This window comes from Magnolia sinica, chromosome 6, assembly GCF_029962835.1.
Source record: "Magnolia sinica isolate HGM2019 chromosome 6, MsV1, whole genome shotgun sequence".
In the NCBI taxonomy this organism is placed as follows: domain Eukaryota; kingdom Viridiplantae; phylum Streptophyta; class Magnoliopsida; order Magnoliales; family Magnoliaceae; genus Magnolia; species Magnolia sinica.
The window spans coordinates 12,371,635-12,380,000 of record NC_080578.1 but is presented as its reverse complement, the minus strand read 5'-3'; the positions used below and the strand labels follow the sequence as shown (position 1 = coordinate 12,380,000).

The following is an 8,366-nucleotide window of genomic DNA, read 5'->3' as shown; positions in this document are numbered from 1 at the left end:
TAAACTTCATCCTCTAGGACACAACATCTAAAAATCTAATCAACCCAATAGTTATATAAATATGGGTCATCCTATAAGAAGTTCCTAACCTTAGTTTCAAAACGCTTCATATCTTGTGATTTCCAATGATATGACATTTTTCTCATTATAAGATAGTTTACTATATCCGCATACCAAGGCAATTTGGAGATCGCAAATAATTGTTCATCAGGGAAAGTATCCTGGATATGCATCTCCTCAGTGGAATCATCTAACAACCAATCTAGAAAGGTGATCGGCCACTACGTTTGCTACTCTTTTCGTATCTTTTATCTCTAAGTCAAATTCTTGGAGTAGGAGGATCCATCTCAAAAGTCTCAGCTTTGCATCCTTCTTAGATAGTAAATATTTTAAAGCCGAGTGGTCCGTGAAAATGACCACTTTGGATCCCATCAAGTAGGACCTAAACTTATCCAAAGTAACAACTACTGCAAGTAACTCTTTTTCAGTTGTTGAGTAGTTCACTTGGGTCGAGTTTAGAGTTCTACTCGCATAGTGAATAACGTAGGACCGTTTATCTTTCCTTTGGCCCAAAACAGCCCCTATGGCATAACTTGCATTGCACATTAGTTCAAAAGGAAGTGTCCAATCTAGTGGACGCATGATATGTGCAGTGGTAAGGGATGATTTAATTTTATTAAAGGCACGTGCACACTCATCTGTCCACTTAAATTGAACATCCTTTTGAAGAAAATTAGTCAAAGGTCTAGTAATGACATTAAGTCTCTGATGAATCTTCTATAAAAACTAGCATGCCTTATAAGTGATCTAATATTTCTAATAGTTTGGGGGATAGGTAGATTAACTATAATGTCAAGTTTTAAGCGATCTACCTCAATTCCATTTTTGGAGATAACATGACCCAAAACAATTCCCTTTCGAACCATGAAATGACATTTCTCCCAATTTAAGACAAGGTGTTTCTCTTCACACCTAGACAAGCCAAGAGATAAATTGTGGAGGCATTCCTCAAAACTACTCCCAAATACAGAGAAGTCGTCCATGAAAACCTCAAGAAACTTTCCAACCATATTTGAAAAAATACTTAACATACACCGTTGGAAAGTTCTTGGGGCGTTACACATTCCAAATGGCAGCCGTTTGAAAGTAAACGTGCCAAATGGACAAGTGAACGTGGTTTTCTCTTGGTCTTCCAAGGCTATCTCTATTTGGTTATATCCAAAATATCCATCAAGAAAACTATAGAAGGAGTGACCTGCTACCCTCTCTAAAACTTGATCAATGAATGATAGAGGGAAATGGTCATTCTTTGTGACCTGGTTCAATTTTCTATAGTCAATGCAAACACGCCAACCAGTGGTGACACGTGTTGGTATGAGTTCATTATTAGAATTCTGCGTAATAGTTATTCCGGATTTCTTTAGGACTACTTGAGTTGGACTTACCCAAACACTATCGGATATTGGGTAGATGATTCCCACATTCAATTATTTGATCACCTCATTTTTTACAACTTCCATCATGTTTGGATTGAGACGCCTTTAAGGTTGTCTAATTGGTTTGGTGTCCTCATTGAGGTAGATTTGATGGGTGCATATATAAGGGCTTATACCCTTGATGTCAGAAATGGTCCAGCCTAAGGCTCCTTTGTAGTCCCTTAGAACTTTCAACAATTTAATCTTTTGATCCTTCTCTAAAAATGAAGAGATCACTGCGAGATAAGTTTTATTTTCACCTAAGTATACATACTTAAGCTTATTTGGTAGTGGTTTTAAATCAAGCTTTGGAACATTGGTTGGTGATGGCAGAGGTCGCGAGTCCTCGATAAATAGGATTTGAGTGCGCGGTCTCCATTAGTACATGCCAATGTCTTGGGTAGTAGTGTTCTCATTATCATCACAAATTTCAATAAACACTTTTTCTAAATCAGAATTTTTCAAGTCCCAAATAACTTGAATCAATTCCTCAGTCAGACTAGGTTCCAATTCCTCTTTTTCTATTAAGTAGTCCATGAAATTCAGCTCATGGATCTCATTATTATCAATGGGCTGTTTACATAGATTGAAAATATTTAGCTCTAGAGTCATGTTACCAAAAGACAAGTTCATCATTTCATTCCTGCAATTTATGATTGCATTTGAAGTTGCTAGGAATGAGCGACTTAAAATGATAGGAACTTGAGCGCTAGCATTTACACATGGTTCAGTGTCTAGTACAATAAAATCTACGGGGAAGTAGAATTTCTCTACTTGGACTTGCATGTCCTCTAAAATTTCCCTTGGTACCTTAATAGAGCGGTCAGCGAGTTAGAGTGTAATCATGGTTGCTTTAAGTTCGCCTAACCCCATTTGTTTGTAAACCGAATAAGGTACTAAGTTGACACTTGCACCCAAATCTAGCAAAACATGCTTAATTTAAAAAATTTTAATAATATAAGGAATAGTGGGACTTCCCGGGTCTTTGTATTTGGGCACAGCCCTTTGTTAAATGATAGCGCTCACTTTCTCAATAAGGAAGGCCTTTTTGTGTACATTTAATTTTCTTTTTACAGTGCACAAGTCCTTGAGATATTTAGCATATGATGGAATTTATCTAATGGCATCAAGTAGAGGAATATTGACAGTAACCTTTTGGAGCACATCCAACACCTCTTGATATTTTATGGGGACAGTTGGATTCCAAAGTCTAGATGGAAACGGAATTGGAGGTTCATATGACTTAGTATCTTTATCCTTTTGCTGTTGTGGCTCTTGAACCATAGCCGGTTCATCATTTTCTTGAGACAGTGGCTCATTCTCCGATATTTCTACCGGTTGCATTATCTTGTTATCGACCTCTTTTCCACTTCTCAAGGTAATGATGGCCTTAACTTGTTTATAATGTAACTTACTTGGATTTGAGTCTCTAATGAAATGTGTGTTTCTAGGGTTTGACACAGGTTGAGAAGGAATGACGCCTTTTTCCCTAGCATTTAGTTGAGTCTCAATCCTAGCCACAACTATCTTTAATTCCTGATATAATTGAATTAGAGACTGATTCATTTGAGCTTGAGAGTTCATGAATGCGGCTAATGCATCCTCCACAGATGATCGTTTTGGTGGGGGCACATAGGGTGCATTGTTAGGTGCCCCAAAGAAGTTGTTTTGTGGAGGCATTTGAGGTGCATAGGGTGCATTAATTTGTGGTCCATTCCTTGAACTAAGATTAGGATGGTTACGCCAATTTGAATTATACGTGTTTTTCATTGGTTGCATAACTAACCTTTGGTAGTTATTTATAGCATTTATTTAATCATGCTCATGCGTGATATTTTGTACAACTGAAATTATTGGACAATCTTTTGTGTCATAGTCTGTACTACCACAAATGCTACAAAAATTACATAAGGAAGTGTTTGCTTTAACCATATCAACCTTCCTAATTTCCAAGGCTTTGACCTTTCTAGCCAGTGCATCGAATTTTGCATTAAGGTCGTCTTCCTCTTTTAGGACATACATCCTCGCTTTCTCTCTAGGAATGGGCCTAGTTTGGTCTGATTTAGCAGAGACATCCCATGTCTGCATATTCTCTGCTAACATATTTAGAAAATCCCAAGCCTCATTATGATCTTTGTCAAGAAAGATCCCACCAAACATCATCTTTATGAACTGACGGGTATCCATGATGAGCCCCTTTCGGAAAGCATCAATCATGTACCATGGTTCATAACCATGACGTGGACAAGTAATTAGGATATCTTTGAAGCGCTCCCAAGCTTGAAAAAATAGTTCATTCCCCTTTTGGAAGAATGACATGATTTCTTGTTTTAGTGCATTTGTTTTATGCTCGGGAAAGAACTTTTTCAAAAACTCTCTACTTAAAGCTTACTGTGAAGTGATGGTATTAGGTCTTAGAGAGTTGAGCCATGCTTTGGCCCGATCTTTTAGAGAAAATGAAAATAACTTAAGCTCAAGTACATCCATATTGCTATTATTTACTTGTAACATTGCAATAACTTCCTCAAAGTTCTTGAGGTGCAAGTAGAGGCTTTCAAAATCCAAGCCATGAAATTTAGAAATTAATTGAATCACACCTGGTTTAAAATTAATTTTCCCTGTGTGAGCAGAGAACACTATACAAGATGGTAAAGTTGATCTCTCAAGGTGTAAATGTTCACGTAAAATCTGTGGTTGGTTTAACACATTCCTATGAACTTCATTTTCATCCTCAAGAGGAGGATTAGGTTAATTTTCTCTGTTTTGATTTATAGTTGGATCTGACAGATTTGGATTTGGATTATCAACTGGGTCTACCATGGAATCCAAGTGATGTTAAGTGCATCTTCTAAGTGAATGATCAAGGCCTAGAACTAGTCCGTCTTCGGAGGAGAGTCGATTGTTTTGATCCTTTTTCCAACGGGACATAAACTATCCACACCATACAACAAATATCACTAATTTAAATAGTAAGTACGATACTTAAAATAAAAATAAAAACTTAACCAACAACTCAGGCGGTAGGGCTGACCATGAGGGTTCAATCCATAAAGAAAAAACAAATCAATAACCCAGACGGTAAGGCCGACCATGAGGGTTCAGTCCACAAAGCAAAAATAAATCAACAACCCAGGCGACAGGACCGACCATGAGGGTTTAATCCACAAAGCAAAAATAAATTAACAACTCAGACGGCAAAGTCGACCATGAGAGTTCAGTTCACAAAGAAAAAATAAATCAACAACCCAGGCGGCAGGACAGACCATGAGGGTTCAGTCCATAAAAAAATAATAAATAAATCAACAAAAGTAAAACTAATGCAGAAATTAAACTATGCTAATCTGGAAAATAGATTCAGCGAATGATCTTTGTGATTAAACAACAATGTAGGACAACCATAGCACTTGGGTGATAAAATCCTAAGCATGGCAACCTTATGTCATAGTTAGTGCTTGAAAGACCTAACTGAATTTACTTTCAAAGAAAAAGAAAAAAAAGAAAAAAAAATCTACAAAAAATTTGGAGGGTTTAAAAGAGAATTTACCTTAGAAGAAAACTTACCTTAGCTATCTTGCACAAATCTGATCTATCTCAGTCTCTCCCTGACAACGGCGTCAAAAACTTGATTGCTTGCCTCCAAGTGCAGAGGTTCATAAGTAGTATCCCGTGAATACAGAGTTGATCCCATAAGGAGATGAATTATGAGAAGGAAAAAATCAAATGCAAAACAAACTAAGTAATAAAAACTAAACTGATGATTTGATTTTGGGATTTTCGAATGGATGTAATTCAACTGAATAAAATAACACCCAAGTTTCAAAGTTCCACATATAGGTTAATGTTTCAAAATCATAATGACTTGGATAACACAACTAGGATCTGAGCACTATGGTCAGCCTAATCGAAAAATAAAACAGTTTAAATATTTTAATAAGTGATATAAAATATTAGAAAATCATGGATTTGCACCATTGATATATATTCTCAAGCGTCAGTGATTTTAAGAATTCAATATCAATGAGATAATGAAAATCAAAGAAATATAACAAGTTGAGAACTTCTCCTATCTAGGAAATCTGGTTGATCTAGAGTAAGCCTATCCATCAATGTATATCTCATATAATGGAAACATATGGATCTCACAAGAGGATTAAAAACAAAACGTAAATAATAGATAACATGCATACACCATTCTTCTTATCATTAAAATAATTAATCATCATAATCTTAAATAATTATTAAACTCATGTGCTTCTCTTCTAGATTGGGCTAGAAGGAAGTTAAAAAAACATAATTAAAATAAGAAAAAAAAATAAGAAGAAAGAAATAAATGAAAATAGAAAAAATCTATAAAAAAAAAACTTATAAAACTCTAATAAAATTAAAAATTCTTTAAAAACCCTAAATTTTGCTTTGAGATGCCTTGAATGATGCTTAGGAATGCCCTAGGAAGCCCTATTTATAAGTAGAGAACTCCAATTTTCGTACAAAATTGAAAAACCCTAGAAACTGCCTTAAATATACGCAGTTTTCCAAAATAGACTTATCACTGCACAGTTTGTTTAAAATAGACTTCCTGCTGCGTAGTTTTCAAAAATAGACCTCAGAGCTTTAAAATATACTTTTTCAGGATGATTTCAGGATTCTTCACTTCAAATCTTCAATTTTCTTCATTCTTCACTTGGGTTTTTTGGATCTTTGACATGTGAATTCTTTAATCTTGGTCTCTTAAGATCCATCCCTTGCATTGGTGGTTCTTGAGCATCAAATCTATGTTTTTTAGCACCCTTTTTCAATCTAAGCTCTTAAATTTACCTTTCAACACATACATGAGTAAAATAGAACATTAAGCTAATTCATGTTCATAAAACCAAGATGTAAATGTGGAAAATTATGCAATAATTGAGTCTTAACACCCGACCCCAAATTTTCAAAAATCAAAACCCTAAATCCCTAATCACCTTCTCCCTCTCTCTCTCTCTCTCTCTCTCTCTCTCTCTCTCTCTCTCTCTCATTACCCTCTCTCGTCTGTCACCGTCTTATCTACTACAACTCTACTTTTGTGCTTTTCGTTTCAAATTTCGAAGAGGGATATTTTCCCTTCTTTGATTTTCTTTTCTATTTTCTATTTCGTTCTTATTATTCTTCTTCTTTCCCTTGGAAGGGCTTAAAATGGCAAGTGAGGGCCCTGAAGTTCTCTCTGTTGAACTCCCTATTCGGTTGCTCCTACTAGATGGAAGAAAAAGGTCTCTCTCTCTCTCTCTCTCTCTCTCTCTCTCTCTCACCAATCCGTTTCTGTTCAAGCACATGCATTTGACTCTTTTTCTCTCCACCAAAACCCAATAGCAAATCCTCAAAGCTCGAAACTGAATCGAACTCGGCTCAAACTGGTCCGATTGTTGACCGAGCCGAGCTCGAGCTAGAGATGTTGGCTCGGTCACCGAGCCGAGCCGAGTTCGAGCTGGGTGATCGAGCTGAGCCGAGTTAAGGCCAGCTTGACTCGGTTCAACTCGTGTACATCCCTAGCTAGGAGCAAACTTTTATTTTCTCTTTTCATTTAATTAGTTGTAGGAGAGTTGTGGGCTCATGAGATTTTACAGGATATTAAATGTCCATTTGGATACTACCAAATAAGTAGCTTTTTTAACTTATGTAAGTTAAAAAGTTCATTTTCTTAAATAAGTTAGTTTGGTTATTAAATTTAATTAAGTAGTTTTTAAGTAACTTTTTTTTATTAATTATTTTTATTGCTTTTTTAATTCCAAAAGTAACTTATTTCTTTTGTTTTTATTAGTGTCGCAACAACTTAGTAATTTATTTAAGTAAATATGCTCTTTATAGCCGTGAACCCCTTCTTAGTTCATTAAATTGGAAAATTATTCAATGAATGGATAGATGATCTATTAGGCCCCACATGATGATGGCCCCATATAGAGGTGGCCTCATATGATGGACGGTCCACATCAAAGATCCACCACTAATGATGAATGGCCCACATCCAAGGCAAGTTCCACATGATGGACAACCCACATTTAAGGTGGGACCCACATGATGGCAATTAATAATGGTGGGCCCTACATGATGGACAGGCCACATAAAAAGGTCAGTATAATGATGAGTGGCCCATATCAAAGGTGGGTCCCACATGATGGATGACCCACACCAGAGGTGGGGCCACATGATGGACCACATGATTAGCAATGGATATTGAAGAAGGGCCCCACATGATGGATGACTAACATCAAAGGTGGGTCCTACCTAATGAATTATGCACATTAAAGGTTGGCCTCATAATGATGAATGATCCACAACCAAGGTGAGCTGATGTAGAGCAGGTCGCGGACAGTTTCATGGCCAAGATGGATCAGAAAGGCCTCGTCGACGACAGAAGTCATCAAGGCTGTCAAAACCTTAAAATAGGCATATCTCGGAAACTGAAATGAGCTACTCAATGTACCATATATGATTTTTGGGTTAGTATGAGCTACTTTAGCCAACCAACCCAGCTATGCCAGGTTACCCATGCCGAATTTGCGAGATTCCATCATATCGACAGCCAAATTCCATGTTTATTTCCGTTTTTACTATTTTTAATAAGTTTTAGTTTGATTATAACTCTTCATCCGTTGGGCTTTACGAGTTGTGTCCAACATAAAAAGTGTTTAGAAAAATTAAGAGAATAACATCGTTAAGCCACATAGGACAATTATTATAAATAGAAATTTACTATTTACAGTAAGTTACGAATTTTAGAGACTTTTAGTTATATTTTAATTCCTAAACTTTTTCCAAGTCTTGGTATTCCTATTTAAAAGGTTGTAGTCTTGTTTATCAATATTCAACAAACTTCTTTCACATATTTTAAAATTATTTCTATTTCTTTTCCTCTTA

The 8,366-nt window shown here is 36.2% G+C and overlaps 1 non-coding gene across 1 annotated transcript; it reads left to right on the top strand.

Annotated features, from left to right (window-relative positions):
• Positions 1–3,705: 3,705 nt before the first annotated feature.
• Positions 3,706–3,812, top strand: LOC131250368 (small nucleolar RNA R71). The gene has a single exon (XR_009173292.1). It is a non-coding gene; the product is annotated as a small nucleolar RNA R71 (small nucleolar RNA).
• Positions 3,813–8,366: the final 4,554 nt, after the last annotated feature.